This window comes from Crinia signifera, chromosome 7 (genome assembly GCF_055691185.1).
Source record: "Crinia signifera chromosome 7, ASM5569118v1, whole genome shotgun sequence".
In the NCBI taxonomy this organism is placed as follows: Eukaryota; Metazoa; Chordata; class Amphibia; order Anura; family Myobatrachidae; genus Crinia; species Crinia signifera.
This window is the reverse complement of record NC_139223.1, coordinates 48400360-48420673: the sequence shown is the minus strand read 5'-3', so window position 1 is coordinate 48420673 and position 20314 is coordinate 48400360. Positions and strand designations below refer to the sequence as shown.

The 20314-nt window shown below is 48.5% G+C and overlaps 1 protein-coding gene across 3 annotated transcripts in view; it reads right to left on the bottom strand.

The window, feature by feature from the left end:
- The window catches only part of LOC146020137 (ankyrin repeat and fibronectin type-III domain-containing protein 1-like), a 442882-nt gene that overhangs the window by 283661 nt on the left and 138907 nt on the right, over positions 1 to 20314 (bottom strand). Inside the window, exon 1 of one of the 3 annotated variants that reach the window (XM_083153005.1) lies at positions 3558 to 3752. The exons of the other annotated variants lie outside the window; for them this stretch is intronic. The gene's annotated coding sequence lies outside the window, so the exon portion shown is untranslated. Of the gene's footprint in view, positions 1 to 3557; positions 3753 to 20314 lie in introns of those variants that run through there. 3 annotated transcript variants of the gene reach the window in all.

The following is a 20314-nucleotide window of genomic DNA, read 5'->3' as shown; positions in this document are numbered from 1 at the left end:
GTTCAGTATTAGCATTGTCTAGACTGGTCCCAGATTGACACATGGAGCAAATGTACGACTCAACATTGTTTATAGAAGTTAAAATGTTCCATCCTTTTTCCTTTACCACATACTGTATTCTGTGCAGGGTGCATTTGCATAGACAGAAAGGTGGAATAACCTTCTGACATTTAAATTTAATTACTCCTATCTCACAAAATAAAATATTAACGTAAATTTAATGGAAGTGAGATGTAGGTCTTTTGCTGCTCTTAGGAGACTGATAAATCTATTTATCAAGTCCCATTTCCTTTCCAAGTGCCTTAACCACTAAGAGATGATCTAAAAATCAATTCACCATCCGTGCCTAACCTCAACAGTAATGCAAATATTGTTGGTGTGCGGAGCTAGTGGGCGGAGCTAGGCGGCACTCCTAAAAATGTAGGTGGGTCTCCCCATGTTTTCTGGGAGTGCAGAGGCCAGGGTGTACAGTATGTTTTCCAACACAGGCTTCCCAGGCTCAGACACAGACCTGTCATATACATAGAAATCAGGACAAACCTGTCATATACACAGACATCAGGACACACACCTGTCACATACACAGACATCAGGACACATGTCTCTCATATACACAGAGATCAGGACACAAACCTATCGCACTCACAGACACCAGGACACACACCTCACACACACACACACACTCAGACATCAGGACACACACCTGTCACATACACAGACATCAGGACGCACACCTGTCACATAAGGGGGGAATGCAGACATCCGCCACTCCACGTCACCGCATTTGCTGGCTACTGTTCTGTTAATAACTGCATTTGCGATAAGAACTGTCCTTTGCGATGCGGCTCTGGCACTGGACTTCCTGGTCTGAGATCCGGGAGTGCCTCAGCGCAGACGCAGAGTGACAGCGCCTGCCACGGGGCATACTGGGAGGGTTCCGTGATTGATCCCTTAAACAGCGCTGTGGAGAGAAGCCCATAGGCTTCTATAGGGTATCCCCAACAGCGGTACCCTGGCGTGCAGGCTTTAGTACATTCGAAAATACATTTTTACAGCATATTCGCTTTAATGCATCCCGTCCATACACAGAAATCAGGACACAAACATGTCACAAAAAATTATCACTATAAACATCTGTTACATACACAGATATCAGGGCACAAACTTTCCACATACACAGACACACACCTGTCTCACACACACATCTGTCACACACACAGGCATCAGGACACACATCTGTCTCTCACACACACAGGCATCACGACACACATCTGTCACACACACCCAGGCATCAGGACACACATCTGTCACACACACACACAGGCATCAGGACGAACATCTGTCACATACACTGAAATCAGGATACACAACTGTGAAACAAACAGACATCAGGACACACATCTGTCACATTCACAGACACTGGGAAACACACCAGTCAAACATGATCACAACACAAACTTGCCAATACATAGACACAAGGACACATACCTGTTATATACATAGTGAACAGGGCACAAAACTGTCACTCACAGACACCACATTTTTCACATACACATCTCTTACATAAACAAACCAGCCATTCACACAGGCACCATAACACAAGCCTGTCATATACAGTATACAGACATCAGGACACAAACCTGTCACACACTCAGAGATCAGGACAAAAACTGTCACACACACACTCAGACATCAGGACACAAACCTGTCACACACACACACACTCAGACATCAGGACACAAACCTGTCACACACTCACAGACATCAGGACACACATCTCTCACCTCACATACACAGACAACAGGACACAAACCTGTCACACACACACACACTCAGACATCAGGACACAAACCTGTCATACACACACTCAGACATCAGGACAAAAAACTGTCACACACACACACACACACACTCAGACATCAGGATACAAACCTGTCACACACACACACACTCAGACATCAGGACACAAACCTGTCACACACACACACACTCAGACATCAGGACACAAACCTGTCACACACACACTCAGACATCAGAACACAAACCTGTCACACACTCAGACATCCGGACACACATCTCTCAGCTCACATACACAGACAACAGGACACATGCACACACCACTCACATAAGCAGACAGCAGGACACACACTTGTCACATACACAGACACCAGGACACAAATGTATCACACTCACAGATATCAGTACACGCACCCCTAACATATACAGACATCAGGACACAAACCTCTTACAAACGCAGACATCAGTGTACAAACCACCCACTTACATAGACACTGGAATACAAGTTCCCTCACACAACGACAAAACCCTCCTTCATGCATAATATAGACTATATGCCACAAATTCTTACATACACATAGATTACAAGACATAAGAATATAATTACCATATACAAATATCAGGACACAAACCTCCCGTAGACACAAACTTTGCAATGACACAAATACACAAACTTCCACAGACACAAACTTCAACATAAAAATATCAGGACAAGGAAAAATATTCAACATATTCGTTGCCGCAATTCGGTCGTTGTTTGGTACGTCAAAGTCGCACTAGCGGCGTGGAAACGCCACGCTTTGATATCACTGCTCACTTCTTTTCTTTGAGCCGTGGGAGTGAACTAGAGGCACGTGAATGGCGTCAGAATTGCGCCAATCTTCACGGAATTCGTACAGGTCGATTGGCGTGGCATGTAACAGGCCACAAACTTCCCACATACACAAAATAACATATCCAGTCATACATCCACAGGGCACAAACCGCTGACATTTACAGACATCACAATACTGCGATGGTATCAGGCCACATTCACATAAATCCAGGGACATCTACCCGGGACACTTCCAGCAGACATGAAGTCATGCTGACATAGGCTGAATATTAACTGGTGCCTGATTGCGCCAGCACCACTCAGCTGGCGCAAAGCCTCTCGTCGCTCGTGAAAATGTCTGCACTCTCAGAAGGAGGTCACTTCCGCTGGGATCCACTGCGCTGGAGAATGATATGTAATCCACATAATTAGACACATCAACAGTTTCCATGGACATCATATCAGTGATGATTTCTCCTCCACAGTAAATATCTGCACATGGGTTTAGCAGATGCAGAAGCCTATGGCTGTATTGCAGCGACTGGCTGTATTATGGTTACCTGTCATGCAGAGATCTGATCCCTGGGGTAGCAAAACGAGGGGAAAGTTTAGGTTTTCTAAATCATCTTGGCGCTGACCCTGCTTCAGTTACAGGCCTTTCCAGCAGCAAAAGAGTTAACATACACTAGTAAGGGGCACTTAGTAAGTCTTAATGGTGTCCCAGGGGCACCTGTAAAAAAAGCTTTTGCTGCAGGTTAACTGTGATTTATTAATATCACCCCTACCTGTGTTAAAGGGTCTGCAACACCCACCCACCACCAATCACTCCGCGCACACACACACACACACACACGCATACATACATACATACACGAGCACAACAATCACTGCATCATCCTCCTCCTCTGTGCCTCTAACCATCTCCTAACGTTTTCTCAAAGGATACCGAGAACATCGTTCCTGCAGTCTGGTCCCAGCATCCGTATCCTCTGTCTCTCTCTCTCTCTCGCTCAGTCTGATTCCCTCAGGAATGTTTAATGAGAGAGGAGCTCCTGGATAACCTTTCTGTCAGTCACTGCCAGCGAGGTTCCCCCCTTCTTTTATAGACAATCTTCGCCTTTTCGCTTGTCTCTCCCTCTCCATCCTCGCCCCTCCTTCTCATTTCAAATCCTTTCTCCCACCCCCCCTTCTTCACCCATTTCCCTCAGTGATTCTTCATATCTTACACTCCATGCCCCCGCCCCACCGTCTCCCAGTCTGTACTGTTTGTTCAATATCTTGAAATTACAAATAACATCAAGAAACACATAGACGTTTCTATCATTTGATGGAATTCATCTCTTCCCAGCCTTCCCATATGCTAAAATCTGTTGTTTTCTCCCCCTCGCTTCTGCAGTGAAGCTGAATGTTATCCCTTCCAGGGATTCCATCAGCTCTGTAACGCGGGGCAGCCGCTTGGCAGCTAGGCGGTTAACACGCCAGTACCTGGCAGAACCAGGGATTAAGTGGTTGGGTAGTTAAGAGACTTCACAGTCGACGTCCTACTGTGAGATGAGACGTATCAGATGTGCCAGTCTGATGTTGCATAGTTTAAGGGATTGATTTTTTCACTAATAAGAAATTAAATCAACCGTTTTCCGCATCTCGTTACAAATCTATTTGGAATATATCAACAGCTCATGTTTCCCCTAGGGTGATGCAAGGACCTAAAAATGTACACGGTATTCTGCGCCATCTCCTATGTGACGGGGGGGGGGGGATCCAATTTTATGTATAAAGAGTCGATTTGCATTGTGTAAGATTGCTGTTTTCTGGTTCACATGATTAAATCCTGGAATATTTTTGAGATAATAATATGATAATTTCACTCATTACAACTGAGCATGTAATGTGCGACGTTCTCTCCACTTCACACAATAATCACAGGATGCCTTGGGAAAATCTTCCTCTGGCTGCAGCCTGACCCGTCACATCGCCTCTGTCATTCCAGCTGCAAATAGAGATGTAAGGAGAAGTCGGTACTTGTGTAGTTTCACGGCGGCAGTTACATAGTTAGCGTAGCGTCCCTGTCAGAATCAGCGCAGTGTTCGCGCGGCCAGTGTAGTTGGCGTCCCTGTCAGAATCAGCGTAGTGTTCCCGCGCCCGCTTAAGTAATTAGCGTAGTCAGTCAGGCTTCCCTGTTAGTATCAGTGCCATGTTCCCGCCCGTTTGCGCCTAGCCGGAGCTTATGTAGTTAGCGTAGTCAGTCAGCATTACGTAGTTAGCGTAGTCAGTCAGAGCTTAATACATTGTGTGGGAACCATTGACCATTTTAACCTGCCTGACATGACAGGTGTGAATGACACGTCGGCGTGGAGTTGATTTTATAAAAAACCTGAAGCATGGTGAGTGCAGCAAACCCAGCGAGGGGATGCGGAATACACGTCAAGTAATCCACGTCCGCTCGCCACGCTTCTGCCTCGGTGGCTCACTGCGCTCTCCACACTTTATAAAATCAACTCCACGCCGATATGGATAGTGGGAGTATGAACAAGTTGGGAGGATGCGTACCGCGTCTGCTCGCCGCTCTTCAGGCTGGCGTGGATAGTGAGGCTTTCAAATGGAGGCATTTGGCAATATGTAACATGTAGCACTGGCAAATGTGCATTAGACGCAATTTCACATCACACCCCCCCCCCCCTTTGTGTAGGAGACGCATGCGCTACCGAACCCCCGTACCCTGCCGCAATAGTTACTGAGATGCTCCTGCGTCTCAGACAGATGGAGCGCATCTCCACCGGTGCCCGCATGATCCCCTCTCCGCCGGCGTCCGCCAGTGCAGGAGGTCTGGTGTAGGCTTGCCAGGGACAGTACGGTGACGAGCTGCCTACGTGGGGCTGCTGCAGAGTCACTAAGCTGACTACGCTAGGCAGCCATTGGGCTACGCTGACAACATAGCTAAGCCTACGCCGAAAACGTAGCGTAGCCTGCCTCCGTGAAACTACACAAGTACCGAGAAGTCTAATAAAACCTTGCTCTGGACATCTCTATCTATCGATCTCTCACTCTGTGTGTGTGTCCATTTATATATAATTATATATAATATGTATATGTTTCCTCATAGTTTGGTGCTGGAGTCACGTCAAACAGCCCCCCTGGATGCGCCAGGTGTTGTGAGACTCTAGTGCTAGTTCCAGGCACCTCTTTTACTATTACTCACAGGGTGATGCTACACGATGATGATATTGCTAAGTTAGTCCTGGCAGTGCTACGTTTTACCACTACTAATGTAACTAATAGGTATCAGGGCGGCAGCTGATCTGCTGATTTGGCATCCATTGTTGGTTCTTGCAGCAAGTTGGGTAGTTAATCGTCGGAGGCCACTAGGTCCCGATAACGAATAGGCCCCCTAGTAGTACCCAATAGCCCATTGTATGTCTGCGATGGGTACGAAGAGACAAAAAGTTTGTTGGGACAGATTTTCCTCACATTTCTGCCTGTACAATTGATTTCACATTCACCCTGAGCTGTTTTGGGCTCCCATTACTTATAAAGCTTGTCGTGCCCAAATGCACTGGGACATGGTAAACCCATGTAAAGTACCGGGCACACCGGCCTGCACTTGCACCCGATCAGCATAACAATTGAAGAATTTAATCGAGCAGCCATTACTTATGGACTTCCAAAAAAAAAAATTGAATTGCCCCCACCGAGGGCAATTTACTGGCTAGCCCCTTGCTGCAACTTTTCCCTAACATAACCATTTTATCCATGGGGTACAGCTGGGTACACACTAGATGACATTTCAGATGAATTTGCCGATAAAGTCCAATCGTTACCACAAGAGAGTTACCATAAAGAGAGTAATAAAGAAAATGCCCTCGCCCCCCAAACTGGCCATCCCCCACATTTACTCACATGGGGGAGTGGTGCAGACAGGAGCGGCAAAGCTGCGGTGCTGGGGTGCAGCAGCGCAGCCAGTGGGCTGTGCAGCATGACCTCTGACCATGTCACTCTGCACAGAGGCGCACAGCCAGAGATGGGAGCAGCCGGGCAGCGTCTAAGCGAGTGCTCAGATGCGGCCCGGCATTGGAAACTCCAGTCCCGGGATTCAAATTCCAGCAATTTTAGGGCCAAATCCTGTGTTCCCGCCGATCCCGGGATTGGCCACCCTAGTTACATATGATCATATTGTCACTGCCCAGGTCCTGCTTGGAAATACCCAATTTCACAACACACAGACCTGGCCAACTCAGAATAGGACAGGCACAGAAAGATGTACAAAGGAAGGTGCACACTCCAAATATGAAACACTGCTAATCTGAATTATAATACACTGCAATATAACCTAGAATAAATTTAAAGGTGCTTAGCATAATTGTGGCCAAAAATATGGGCCCTCCAACCGCGACCAGGTCACCTCATCCGGTGGGTCTCTAACACTGAAGGTGCATACAGACTGGGCCTTATTCTAGTTCACTCTTTCTGACAAAATCCTTCTTAGATGGACAAAACCATGTGCACTGCAGGGGGGCAGATGTAAAATGTGCAGAGAGATAGATTTGGGTGAGTTATTTTGTTTCTGTGCAGGGTAAATACTGACTGCTTTATTTTTACACTGCAATTTAGATCTCACTTTGAAGTAAAACCCCACCCAAATCTAATTCTCTCTGCACTAGTAACATCTGCCCCACCTGCAGTGCACATGGTTTTGTCCATCTAAGAAGGATTTTGTCAGAAAGAGTGAACTAGAATAAGGCCTACGGTCTCAAATATCGGATGTTCTATTGAACAGCCGATATAAAAATATCGATGGACCATCAGCTAGTGTGTGCCATTGGCATATCTGTAAATGGCGTCACTCAGAAAAGACGCTGGAGTATTCGCTGAATGACCTTGCACATGCATAGACTATCGATAATCGGCCGCCTTGTGAAAGTGCAGAGTTGCGATCAAGTCTGAATAACCCCCCATGAATCAGGCTTTAACGAGCTGCAGAGCAATCGATTGCCCCAACTCAGGAGGACCAAAGTTATAAATCGGCACTGATCAAGAAATCAGTAATGGTGCAATACTATCTATGCTGCAAGGGGGTTGTGAACAGCTGGGTGCAAAAGTAAGAGCCAGAATATATAGTCACATTCTGTTCTGTTTCACATTACTTCTGCTGTTCACAAAACTGTGCTCACTGATGTTGTAAGGTTCGTTTATGAAGTAAAAACTACTTCTGGCCCTTTCGCTGAGACTATTTCTGTGCATAGCACAGAGCCTCATGCCCCAAAGAGCAATTACATGGTCCACCTGCAGAGACGTTTCTCTGGATCAATGGGAATTTCTTACTTTTACTTAAACATGCTATGTACTATGAAGAAGACTGGTCTTTCGAGGGAAATAGGACTACATTTTCTTTGAGACTTCATTTAAATTTAAATACACACATAATTATGTGCATGCTTAACATTACATATTGGCGAGAGCTAGTTACCAGGCTGATTGAAAATAAGGTTTGAGTCTACGTGACATTCTCCTTACCAATACACGTAACAATGGTTGTCTTATGGTATTTTAGTGCTAGTGTAAGAACTGACAGGCAGCAGCGGGAGAGGACTGACTGTGTAGTAGACAGCAATGGGGAAGGGGGGGCAATGGGCCCTTCCAACAGGCCCAATGCAAAGAGTACCCGTTCTCCCCTCACCAAAGGCGCAACTGTGTATAATCAATATTGATTCTGACAGGGAGGCTTCTTTCCCTAACCAAGATGGCCACCAAAACTACAACTGTGCAGATAGCAACAGCTATCTGTAGTCCAGATACAGTCACTGGTTGGTAAGTAACTAATGCATTTTACTACGAATGCGGCTGTATTACAGCTGCTACCAATAAAAAGGGCCGTAACTAGGGTGGTGCAAAGTGAGTTTTGCATACATCCCTGCACGGTAGGAGGGCGGCATGTACCTACTATCTGTTTTAATTATGATTCATGAACTTAACTTGAGAGCTCTTCGTTATTCATTCACACTGTGCTTTATTACATTTCAAAATTGTAACATAGCAGAGATTCTAACCCGTAGCCTGTGGCATTGCAGTCAGACATTCTGGCCCTTATTCAGATCTCATTGCAGTACAAATTTGTTCTCAAAATGGTCAAAACCATGTGCACTGCGGGTGGGGCAGATGTAACATGTGCAAAGAGAGTTACATTGGGTTGAGTTATTTTGTTTCTGTGCAGAGTAACTACTGGCTGTAATATTTATACTGCAATATAGATGTCACCACGGCCGGACTAGGAGAACCCACCTCAGTTTCAGAGGTCAGAGGGGGCTGGGCAATATGTCCTTGAAACTTGGCCGGTTGAATATAGGTCTTGCGCATATAGCCGGACTAGCGGGTTTGGCTGAGACTTCGAATGAAGGCGCGGAGTCTAACTGCCCAGCGGTCTTCTCCAGGGACCCCCGCAAGGGGATTTGGTTTTCGCTGCGTCTGGACAGCAGGTCGCGGCCCCTCACCCGAAGTACCCACAGGATCCGGGATGGCTGAACACAGGATAACAGAGGGAATAACCAGACAGAACGGGGACCGGAGATGAGGAGGATAACCTGGATACTGGATGACAGATAACCGGAGGAAGCTGACGGATGCAGATGACGAATAGACCAGGATAATAACTGTAACTGAAGATAGCTCACTTGGCGAAGAAAGAACTTAAACGAAAACCTGCCGACTTGGCAAAACTGAAGAAACTGGCAATTTGCAGAGGATAACAACTGTAACAGAAATAGCCGACTTGGCGAGCTGGATGGACGAAAGGACCTGGACTGAACGATGGACACACAAGGACTCAGGAGCGAGGAAGGACGAGAATCAGGAACAGGAGAGCTGGATCTGAGGAAAGCAGGAACCGCAGTACCATGGAAGGAACACTGGAGGCTGCTGTTGCCACTGACGTTGTACCAGCACTGAACTGAAGGAGCTGCTGGATCTTATACCTTACCCAGTGCAAAGGTCAGCCCCCTTCCTTAGGAGAAGGCACAAATAGGAGGTGGCCCAGCCGGTCATGTGATCCGACCAAGATGGCGGCGCCGAACGCCGGGAGCCGGTGTGAATGACCCCACCGGACCCGCCTGTGTCCTAGACGCACTTGCGCCCACCTGCCCGTGGACCCCCCGGAGCCCTGCACCAGCGCGCCGAGCGCCGTGAGTCGGCGAGCGAGACGCTGCCGAACCCGCCGGCGTCCTGGACGCACCTGCGCCTACCTGCCCGTCAGACGCACGCGGCCCGGCGCCACCGTGACGCCAAGACCGGAGGACACGACCGGGTGAGTAGACGGAGCCAGGCCTGGCACCTAGGGGTCGCATGACAGTACCCCCCCTTTTAGGAGTGGCCGCTGGACACTTTGCTGGGTTTTGGAGGAAGAATTTTTTTACCAGAGTTGGAGCATGGACATCCTCTGCTGGTATCCACGATCTCTCCTCAGGACCGTAGCCCTTCCAGTCTACCAGAAACTGTAACCCTCCTCTAACTCAGCGAGTATCCAGGATTTTCTTAACCTCGAATTCAATCCCTCCCTGGGTCTTCACAGGTGTTGCCTTGGGTGACAACCTCCGAAACCGATTCAGAACAAGTGGTTTGAGTAGGGAAACGTGAAACGTGTTGGAGACTTTAAGGGAAGACGGGAGCTTCAACCGAACCGCTACTGGGTTGATCACATGGGTGATAGCGTATGGGCCTATATATCGTGGGGCCATTTTCATGGTTGGAACCCGAAGTCTGAGATTTCTGGTAGACAACCATACCCGATCCCCGATGTGATAAATGGGAGTGGCAGACCGTCGGCGATCTGCGAACTTCTTGTACCTAATGGAAGCCCTCCGGAGAGCAGCGTGAACATTGTTCCAAACATTGAGGAAGAAGCGAAGGGAGGTTCTTACTGCTGGGACTTCGGCTGCGGGCAAGGGAGAGAACTCTGGTACCCGAGGGTGTGTGCCGTAGACTATGGAAAAGGGCGTGGCCAGACTGGAGCTGTGATAAGCATTGTTGTGGGCGAACTCGGCCCAGGGTAAGAGCTCAGCCCAATTATCCTGGGAAGAGGAAAGGTACAAACGGAGGAAAGTTTCGAGGTCCTGATTTACACGCTCCGTTTGCCCGTTGGTTTGGGGATGGTATGCCGTGGAAAACTTGAGCTGGATGCGGAACGCAGCACAAAGCGCCCTCCAGAACCTGGCTACGAATTGTACCCCCCGGTCGTAGATGATCTCCTCGGGAAGGCCGTGGAGACGGAAGACATGGGTGATAAAGAGGTTGGCCAGAGAAGGAGCGCTAGGTAATCCTTTGAGAGGTACAAAATGAGCCATTTTGGAGAAACGGTCAATAATGACCCAGATGGTGGTGAATCCTCCGGAAGATGGCAAGTCTGTGATGAAGTCCATCGCGAGATGGGACCAGGGACGAGAGGGAATGGATAGTGGAAGCAATTTCCCTACAGGTCTCTGTCGAGGGGTCTTGTGCTGAGCACATGTGGGACAGGAAGAAGTAAAGGCCAAAACGTCTTTTCGAATGGATGGCCACCAATATGAGCGCTGCAGAAACTCCAAGGTCTTCTGGGAGCCGGTGTGGCCGGCAAATCGAGATTGATGGGCCCACTGCATTATCTTCTGACGTAACTCGGAGGGGACGAACGTTTTTCCCGCTGGGGGAGTAATGACCTGAGTAGCGGCAAAGACCTTGGAGTCTAGTACGGGGGACATCGGGGTATCCACTTCTGAGGGAGAAAAGGATCTAGATAGGGCATCAGCTTTGGTATTTTTAGATCCTGGACGAAAAGATAATTTAAACTGAAACCGAGTAAAGAAGAGAGACCAGCGGGCCAGGCGAGGGTTTAGACACTGGGCTGACTGAAGATAGAGTAAGTTCTTGTGGTCTGTGTACACAGTAAAAGGATGTTGCGCCCCTTCCAGAAGGTATCTCCACTCCTCTAGCGCTAGTTTGATGGCGAGAAGCTCTTGTTCTCCAATGGGGTAGTTGCGTTCTGCCGGAGAAAACTTCTTGGAGAAGAAACTACATGGATGGAGTTTCCCATCTTCGCCGTATTGAGAGAGGACTGCCCCGACTGCCTCGGAAGAAGCGTCCACCTCGAGGGAAAAGGTTTTGGTAACGTCTGGTTGCCGAAGTACTGGAGCGGAGGTGAAGGCACGTTTAAGGGTGAGAAATGCTTCGTTGGCGTCAGGTGACCATCGGGAAGGGTTGGCTCCTTTACGGGTAAGGGCTGTGATGGGGGCTACAATTGTGGAGAACCCCTGAATGAATTTGCGATAATAGTTCGCAAACCCCAGGAATCGCTGGATAGCCCGGAGCGTCGTGGGTTGAGACCAATTCAAGATAGCAGAAACCTTCTCGGGATCCATTTGCAATCCCTGGCCAGAGACGATGTACCCGAGAAAGGGAACTGCGGTTTTCTCAAAGATGCACTTCTCTAATTTACAATATAATTGATTTTGTCGGAGTCGTCGTAGTACCTCTCTGACTTGGTTGCGATGGGAGTTCAGGTCACGGGAAAAAATGAGAATATCGTCGAGGTAGACGACTACTGAGTGATAAAGCAGGTCCCGAAAGATTTCATTAACGAAGTCTTGGAAGACGGCCGGGGCGTTGCAGAGGCCGAAAGGCATAACTAGATATTCGTAGTGGCCGTCCCTGGTGTTGAATGCCGTCTTCCACTCGTCTCCGGCTCGGATTCGAATGAGGTTATAGGCGCCTCGGAGGTCTAATTTCGAGAAGATTGTGGCACCCTTGATCCTATCAAACAACTCGGGAATGAGCGGGAGAGGATAGCGATTCTTGACGGTAATTTCGTTGAGCCCTCGGTAGTCAATGCAGGGGCGGAGAGTACCGTCCTTTTTCACGAAGAAAAAACCCGCCCCAGCTGGAGAGGAGGAAGGACGGATAAACCCTTTTTTCAAATTTTCTGAAATGTATTCGGACATGGCTTGAGTCTCAACCAGTGAAAGCGGGTATATACGACCCCGGGGAGGGTTTGAATCTGGAACTAATTCAATAGGACAGTCCCAACTCCGATGGGGCGGCAGAGAGTTTGCTGCTTTTTTGCAGAAGACATCCTCGAAGGCCTGATACGGAACGGGGACAGATAGCTTGCCATCAGAGCTTCGCACCGGCACGACCTTGGACAGACAGGAGCTGGAGCAGCGAGGACCCCAGGAGAGAATCCGCATAGTCGTCCATTCGATATGCGGACTATGTAAAAGCAACCAAGGGAGACCCAGTATCATCACGAAGGAGGCTTGTGGAATAATCAAGAATTCTATATATTCACGATGAAGCGCCCCTACGCCGAGCTCCAATGGCACTGTCACTTGAGTGATTAGGCCATGCGGAATAGGACTGCCATCCACTGCCGTCAGACGTACTGGCACTTCTAAAGGTGCCCATACACTAGTAAGATTTATCTTCAGATCTGGCTGGTTGGAACAAAAACATGGTTATGGATGAGTGACAGTTTGTCAGTTTTCCAGCATTTCCAAGAAAATGGTCAACTGTCATTTGCTCTCATCCATAACCATGTTTTTGTTCCAACCAGACAGATCTGAAGATAAATCTGCGTGTGTATGGCCACCTTAAGTCTCTCGAGTGAATGTGTTGTTGCTGAACGAACTCTAAGGAAATGAGGTTCGCGGCGGCACCGGAATCCAATAACGCGGAGACCTCTACAGTTTGAGCGAGCAGGAGATGAACAGGGAGTAGAGATTCAGGGCTGGTTGGAGATGTCTTTATCTGTCCTAATCGAGCCTCTCCAGAGCTCATTAGGACCGAGAGTTTCCCGGACGCTTGGGGCATCGGGCAATCAGGTGGCCAGCCTCACCACAGTAAAGGCAAAGGTTCTCACGACGTCGACGTTGCCTCTCCTCTGGGGTTAACTGGGCCCGATTCACTTGCATAGGTTCTTCAGGTGGTAGGGCTGGCGTCGAGGGTGTACGAGGAATTGGAAGAGTGCGGGAGCGATCTCCTCTAGATCTCTCGGCTTGCCTCTCTCGATAGCGAAAATCAACTTTGTTGCATAAAGAGATAAGATCCTCTAAGGTGTCGGGCAGGTCTCGAGTCGCCAGGTCATCTTTAATGCGCTCAGAAAGCCCGTTCCAGAAGGCAGAGAAGAGGGCTTCATTGTTCCAACTTACTTCGGATGCCAAGGTTTGGAATTGGACCACGTACTGTGCCACAGTGCGATTCCCCTGACGTAACCGCAGAATCTCCATGGCAGAAGAAGATGAACGACCCGGTTCGTCAAAGATTCTGCGGAACTGGGTGATGAAGTCATGGTAGTTGGACAGGAGTGGATCATCTCTCTCCCACAGTGGGGACACCCAATCCAGAGCGGTACCGGAGAGCAGAGACACGATATACGCCACACGAGTCTTGTCAGACATACCTTGGGGTTGCCGTCAAACTTGCTTGGAGGAGGCAGATGTAGATGGCCGGATGCAGGAGAAGGTACGGGTGGACGAATCGGTTCTGCGGGAGCTTGAACAGGAATCGGAGCCTTTGGAAGAGAGGTCTAAAGTAGATCCTGACGATGAGCGATATCCCGTAACCCCTGCGCCAATTGTCTTTGGGTCTCTTCAAGACTCTCCATCCGAGCCGCGATCTGTTGGAGTAAGTCAACTCCAATACCAGGCGCTGAGGTGGCATCCATGTGGCTGGTACAAACTGTCACCACGGCCGGACTAGGAGAACCCACCTCAGTTTCAGAGGTCAGAGGGGGCTGGGCAATATGTCCTTGAAACTTGGCCGGTTGAATATAGGTCTTGCGCATATAGCCGGACTAGCGGGTTTGGCTGAGACTTCGAATGAAGGCGCGGAGTCTAACTGCCCAGCGGTCTTCTCCAGGGACCCCCGCAAGGGGATTTGGTTTTCGCTGCGTCTGGACAGCAGGTCGCGGCCCCTCACCCGAAGTACCCACAGGATCCGGGATGGCTGAACACAGGATAACAGAGGGAATAACCAGACAGAACGGGGACCGGAGATGAGGAGGATAACCTGGATACTGGATGACAGATAACCGGAGGAAGCTGACGGATGCAGATGACGAATAGACCAGGATAATAACTGTAACTGAAGATAGCTCACTTGGCGAAGAAAGAACTTAAACGAAAACCTGCCGACTTGGCAAAACTGAAGAAACTGGCAATTTGCAGAGGATAACAACTGTAACAGAAATAGCCGACTTGGCGAGCTGGATGGACGAAAGGACCTGGACTGAACGATGGACACACAAGGACTCAGGAGCGAGGAAGGACGAGAATCAGGAACAGGAGAGCTGGATCTGAGGAAAGCAGGAACCGCAGTACCATGGAAGGAACACTGGAGGCTGCTGTTGCCACTGACGTTGTACCAGCACTGAACTGAAGGAGCTGCTGGATCTTATACCTTACCCAGTGCAAAGGTCAGCCCCCTTCCTTAGGAGAAGGCACAAATAGGAGGTGGCCCAGCCGGTCATGTGATCCGACCAAGATGGCGGCGCCGAACGCCGGGAGCCGGTGTGAATGACCCCACCGGACCCGCCTGTGTCCTAGACGCACTTGCACCCACCTGCCCGTGGACCCCCCGGAGCCCTGCACCAGCGCGCCGAGCGCCGTGAGTCGGCGAGCGAGACGCTGCCGAACCCGCCGGCGTCCTGGACGCACCTGCGCCTACCTGCCCGTCAGACGCACGCGGCCCGGCGCCACCGTGACGCCAAGACCGGAGGACACGACCGGGTGAGTAGACGGAGCCAGGCCTGGCACCTAGGGGTCGCATGACAATAGATTTCAGTTTCAACACCTACCACTCAAAGTGCACATGGTTTTGTCCATTTTGAGAACAAATTTGTGCTGCGCTCAGATCTGAATAAGGGCCTCTATTCATTGAGCTATCTGACCCTGAAAAGAATGCTAGAGAATTCTACACATTTGACGCTCACCTTGTACTTTGTGATAGAATAATCAGCATTGCAAATGAGAAGATCTATGTAGTGTGTAGCTGCAAGGGACTGGATGTGTGGCTGCACACTACATAGATCTGCTATTACCTGTTATTACCAGTTACAGACAGACAGGGATGCTATCACATACTGTGATAATATATACTGTAATTGCTTGACTATATGACACAGTAGACAAGTGTAGACTTCCCCACTCCCCACCATGTTTGTTGCATGATATAGAGGAGTGATTTACTAAAGCTTACAAAACAGAGATTTGGTGGTGTTGCCTCTACAAACTACAGATTCAATAATGTCCCTATTGTATTCCAGAAAATGATAGAATCTTTAGACTGGCTGCTAAGGCAACACCACCTGATGAAGTGGACGGTGATTATGCACCAGCCATACAGCTCCTAACTGTCAAGTTACAGATTGAGTTTGAAAAATGACAGGAGTTGATTGGATGCTGCGTTATCACCTCCACTTTATCACTTCACCAGGCTTAATACATCAGCCCCCCCAGAAAGGATTTATTTGCAAGTGATTGTCACAATGGTGTTAAAAATGCCTGTGTGTTTTTGTGTTGTGAAGCACAGCGGGTCTGGACTGAACACCCTTTTTTAAACATAAGAGATGCTACCATGCTGAGACTTGTAGTGCCACACAGAAAGCAAATTCAGGGGCACACTCTATAGCTGGGTACACTTTACATAATTTTCGTTAACGATATGCACAGTCACCATATCGTTAATTATATTTTCATGCATGTCGTACGCACTATACTGTTAAAGATGCGCGCTCCCGTGGGTTGTTAGTGACCCCTCTTTCATCTGTATATGCAGCAAAATCCTGGCTATATTGTCAATGACAGCATGATATGATTTGTTACATTGTTTCTTATGTATGCGCTATATTGTTTGCTCTTGGACTTACAGCTAGTTCAAGGAAGATCGTTAATGATATTGTTCATTGACGATATTGGCTAATGTATACCCAACTTATGGGGGTATTCAATCCCATGTCCTGACTTTCGGTACGTCCCAACAGTCGGGACCCTGGCCCCTTTTATCGGCCCGCTCGTCAGTTTATTGAACAAAAAAACAAAAATGTATAGCCCTGCGCCACAGACAGATGAACAGATTTACAATCAGAATACAATATCCAGACTAAGGTGGTAAATGGTAACCTTTCCCGTCTATTGCTGCTGTTCAAATGGGGAAAGCTCAATATCCCCAATACAAAAAGACAGTATAAAGAACAATGGAACTGCGCAATATAGGGGATAAATATTTTGGCAATTTATTTGCTCACTTTAAAAACATATATCACATCAAACACAAATACATACTATATATATATATATATATATACAGCGATGAGGCCGGCACTCAGGTCTAAAGATGGATGCCGATAGCTTGCTCCGGTGCCCTCTTTCAAAAGGGGTGCATTACCTGAACTGACGACGGGGCCTCCGTGCTCCGAAACGTTTTCCCTGCACTAGGAATAAATATTCCTGCTATTTTCACCTCCTTTACAAGCCTCCGAGTGCCACTTATTTGCTGCTGTATATATATATATATATATATATATATATATATATATATCAGTGCTCGAAGTGAAAATTTTAAAGTGGGGGTATGGAAAAATAAAAAAGATTTAGCTATGCGCGCGCCGAAGGCTCCGGAAATGGGGGTGTGGCCACTGGAATAGGGGGCGTGTCTTTAACTGTAGTGTACCACTATAGATTGTAAGCTTGCAGCAGGGCCCTCTAACCTCCAAGTCTGTCTGTTGTTACCCAGTTTGTTTTATCACTGTCTACTATTGTAAAGCGCAACGGAATCTGCTGCGCTAAATAAGAAACTGTAACGGAATCTGCTGCTCTATATAAGAAACTATAACGGAATCTGCTGCGCTATATGAGAAACTGTAACGGAATCTGCTGCGCTATATAAGAAACTGTAACGGAATCTGCTGCGCTATATAAGAAACTGTAAATAAATAAATAATAGTGTACATATTCTACAGCGCTTGAACATTAGCATCAGTCCCTGCCCCAATCCCTACCACATATACACACACATACAGACATTCTAGGTTTAATTTTTTTGGGAGCCAATTAGCCTACCAGTATATTTTTGGATTGTGAGCATTGGGCAATAATATTAGGTCGTCAGACAGCCAACACAGGGGGGTCACTAGCTTGTAGGTCTACAGGTTGTCAGACAGGAACATAATTAGATGCTAGGGGTGTACCTGCGCACTGAGTGACTGTGGTCGGGCTAGCTGCAAAGCACTTAGTATAGTCTGACTGAACTATACTGGTATTGATAATCATAAAGAAAAGGAAGGTTTGTGCTGAGCTCCGTCCTAGTGTATAGTTAATGTGGAATAAAACATGTGTGACACTGTTTTGTAATATAACAAAAATGCTTTACTGAAAAAACAATAGTGAATATAAAACTGCAGGTGGTAGATACAGTGGTTCAAGTCTACAATAGTAGTCTAATTGGTTGATTGAAATGGTAGTTCCCAGAAACCTTGCGCACCGGGCTCACAGGCTGTCTTGCCAAGGTGAATGGGGGTGCACGGGGTAGTCCCCTGGCTCAAAGTCAAATGTCCAAAAGTTCAAATGTCCCAAACTTGTTATATGGAAACAATTGTAGGCAGTCTCTATCTGAGTCCGGCGTCCCGCTGCTCAGATCAAATAAGTGGAAATTCGGGTACCCCTTTAAGTTGCCGCGGTGTGGGTGCAGGTTTTCGGGAGAGTGACTGAGGGTGCAGATTAGAGTGTGCCAGTGTGCGTTCAGCCTGTGCACCGTTCGAGCAGCAGCGTCCCGACTACGAAGCTTCAAAAGTTGGGAGGTATGCTTTTAGAAAGAGGGGGGGGGGGGGGGGGCACCAAATGACTGCCTTGCCCCGGGCGCCGGAAACCCTAGTTTCGGCCCTGCTACTATTGTAGACTTGAACCACTGTATCTACCACCTGCAGTTTTATATTCACTATTGTTTTTTCAGTAAAGAATTTTTGTTATATTACAAAACAGTGTCACACATATTTTATTCCACATTAAATATACACTAGGACGGAGCTCAGCACAAACCAGACAGGAACATAAGGAGGTAACAAGATGGGGAGGTAGTGCACAAATTCAGGCAGTAGGGTGTGAAGGCATCAGTCAGTAAGGCAGTAGCATTAGGGTGTTACACAGTAACATTCGGAGATCCTTACCTTCTGATGTGTGGGGTGTCAAAGAGATGCAGTTTGTGGTTCTTGTGGTCCGGGGTGCCTATGCAGTCATAGATGGTTGAGCTGGGTCCCTCCTGCTGAGGTCTGCAGTAGTCTCCATGTGATCGGGCTGGAGAAGAACAGTTTCCCTCCTCGTCCTCCTTCCAGTTCTGGATCTTGGGACTCTCATACTGTGGTCAGTCCCTGGGGGAGTTGGACTCCTAGAAGGCTGCTAGTCGTTTCCTGTGCTGTCCACCTTCTCACAGTCACTGGGGGATACGAGCGCAGAGGAAAGCAGGAGGCATGGAAGTCAGTGGAGCACACTGAGGAATAGGTGCCCAGTTGGCATGGATGCGGACAGTCTGCCCCGCAGAGCAAATGTGCTGTGTGCTGCACATTTGCTCTGCGGGGCAGACTGCACCACCCTAGTTACAACCCTGGGATAGACTGAGTAGGGACAGAGGGTGACTGGTGGGTAGTGGGTGACAGTCTGTGAGTGGGAAGGTAGGTGTAGTTGGTGTGGAGACAATGGGTGTGGTGTGATGTGCTGTGACTAGAGTGTAGATGGTGTGGGGTAGCAGGCGCTGACAGGCTGTGTTTGGAGACAATGGGTGTAGGGTGAGGGACTGTGACAGGGGGTAGAGGGTGTGGAGTGACAATCTGTGAGTGGGAATGTGGGGGTAACAAGTGGGGGGGTGACAGCATGAGTGGGGACAATGGATGTTGCGTGACTGGCTGTGATGGGTGGGTAGTGGGTGTGGGGTGACAGTCTGAGCAGGAAGGTGGGGCGACAGGAGGTCTGGGCACAATGGATGTGGGGTGACGGACTGTGACTGGTGGGTAGTAAGTGTGGGGTGACGGACTGTGACTGGTGGGTAGTAGATGTGGGGTGACAATCTGTGGGTGGGAAGGTGGGTGTAATGGGTGTGGAGTAACAGCAGAAGAGGAGACAATGGGTGTGGGGTGACTGGTGGGTAGTGGGCGTGGGGTGAGTGTGGGGTGACAGTCTGTGAGTGGGAAGGTGGGGGCAACAGGTGTGGGGTGACAGTAGTGGTGAGGACAATGGGTGTGGTGTGACATGTTGTGACAAGGGGGTTGTTGGTTGTGTGCCAGAGACAGAGGATATGGTTGTATTAAAAGGCCAGATGGATATTCATTAGAAAACATATGTAACTGACCTGCTATCTCCGCAGAGAGTCTCTCAGTCTACCTGCTCCTGCTGGTCCGTGGGGGTAAATCTTGCATTGTGGATCGGCAGTCTGACTAGGGTGGTCCGGTGCTCACCCAGACCACCTACTACTGCATATGCATGTCTGGGTGCAGGGGAAGCGGCAGGCACTGGATACAGCCCGAGCTCTTAGCAGTCGCATCCCCTGCACTGGCTGGAACTAGCTAGTGTCTCCCCCACCACCTTAATCAAGGCTCTGGCATTAGGGCATTCCCAGCAGAGGAGCGAAGGGACAGTGTAATGCGGCCACACAGTGCGGGGGGGAAGGAGACAAAGCTGCCGGTGCCGCTGCTAGCTGTCA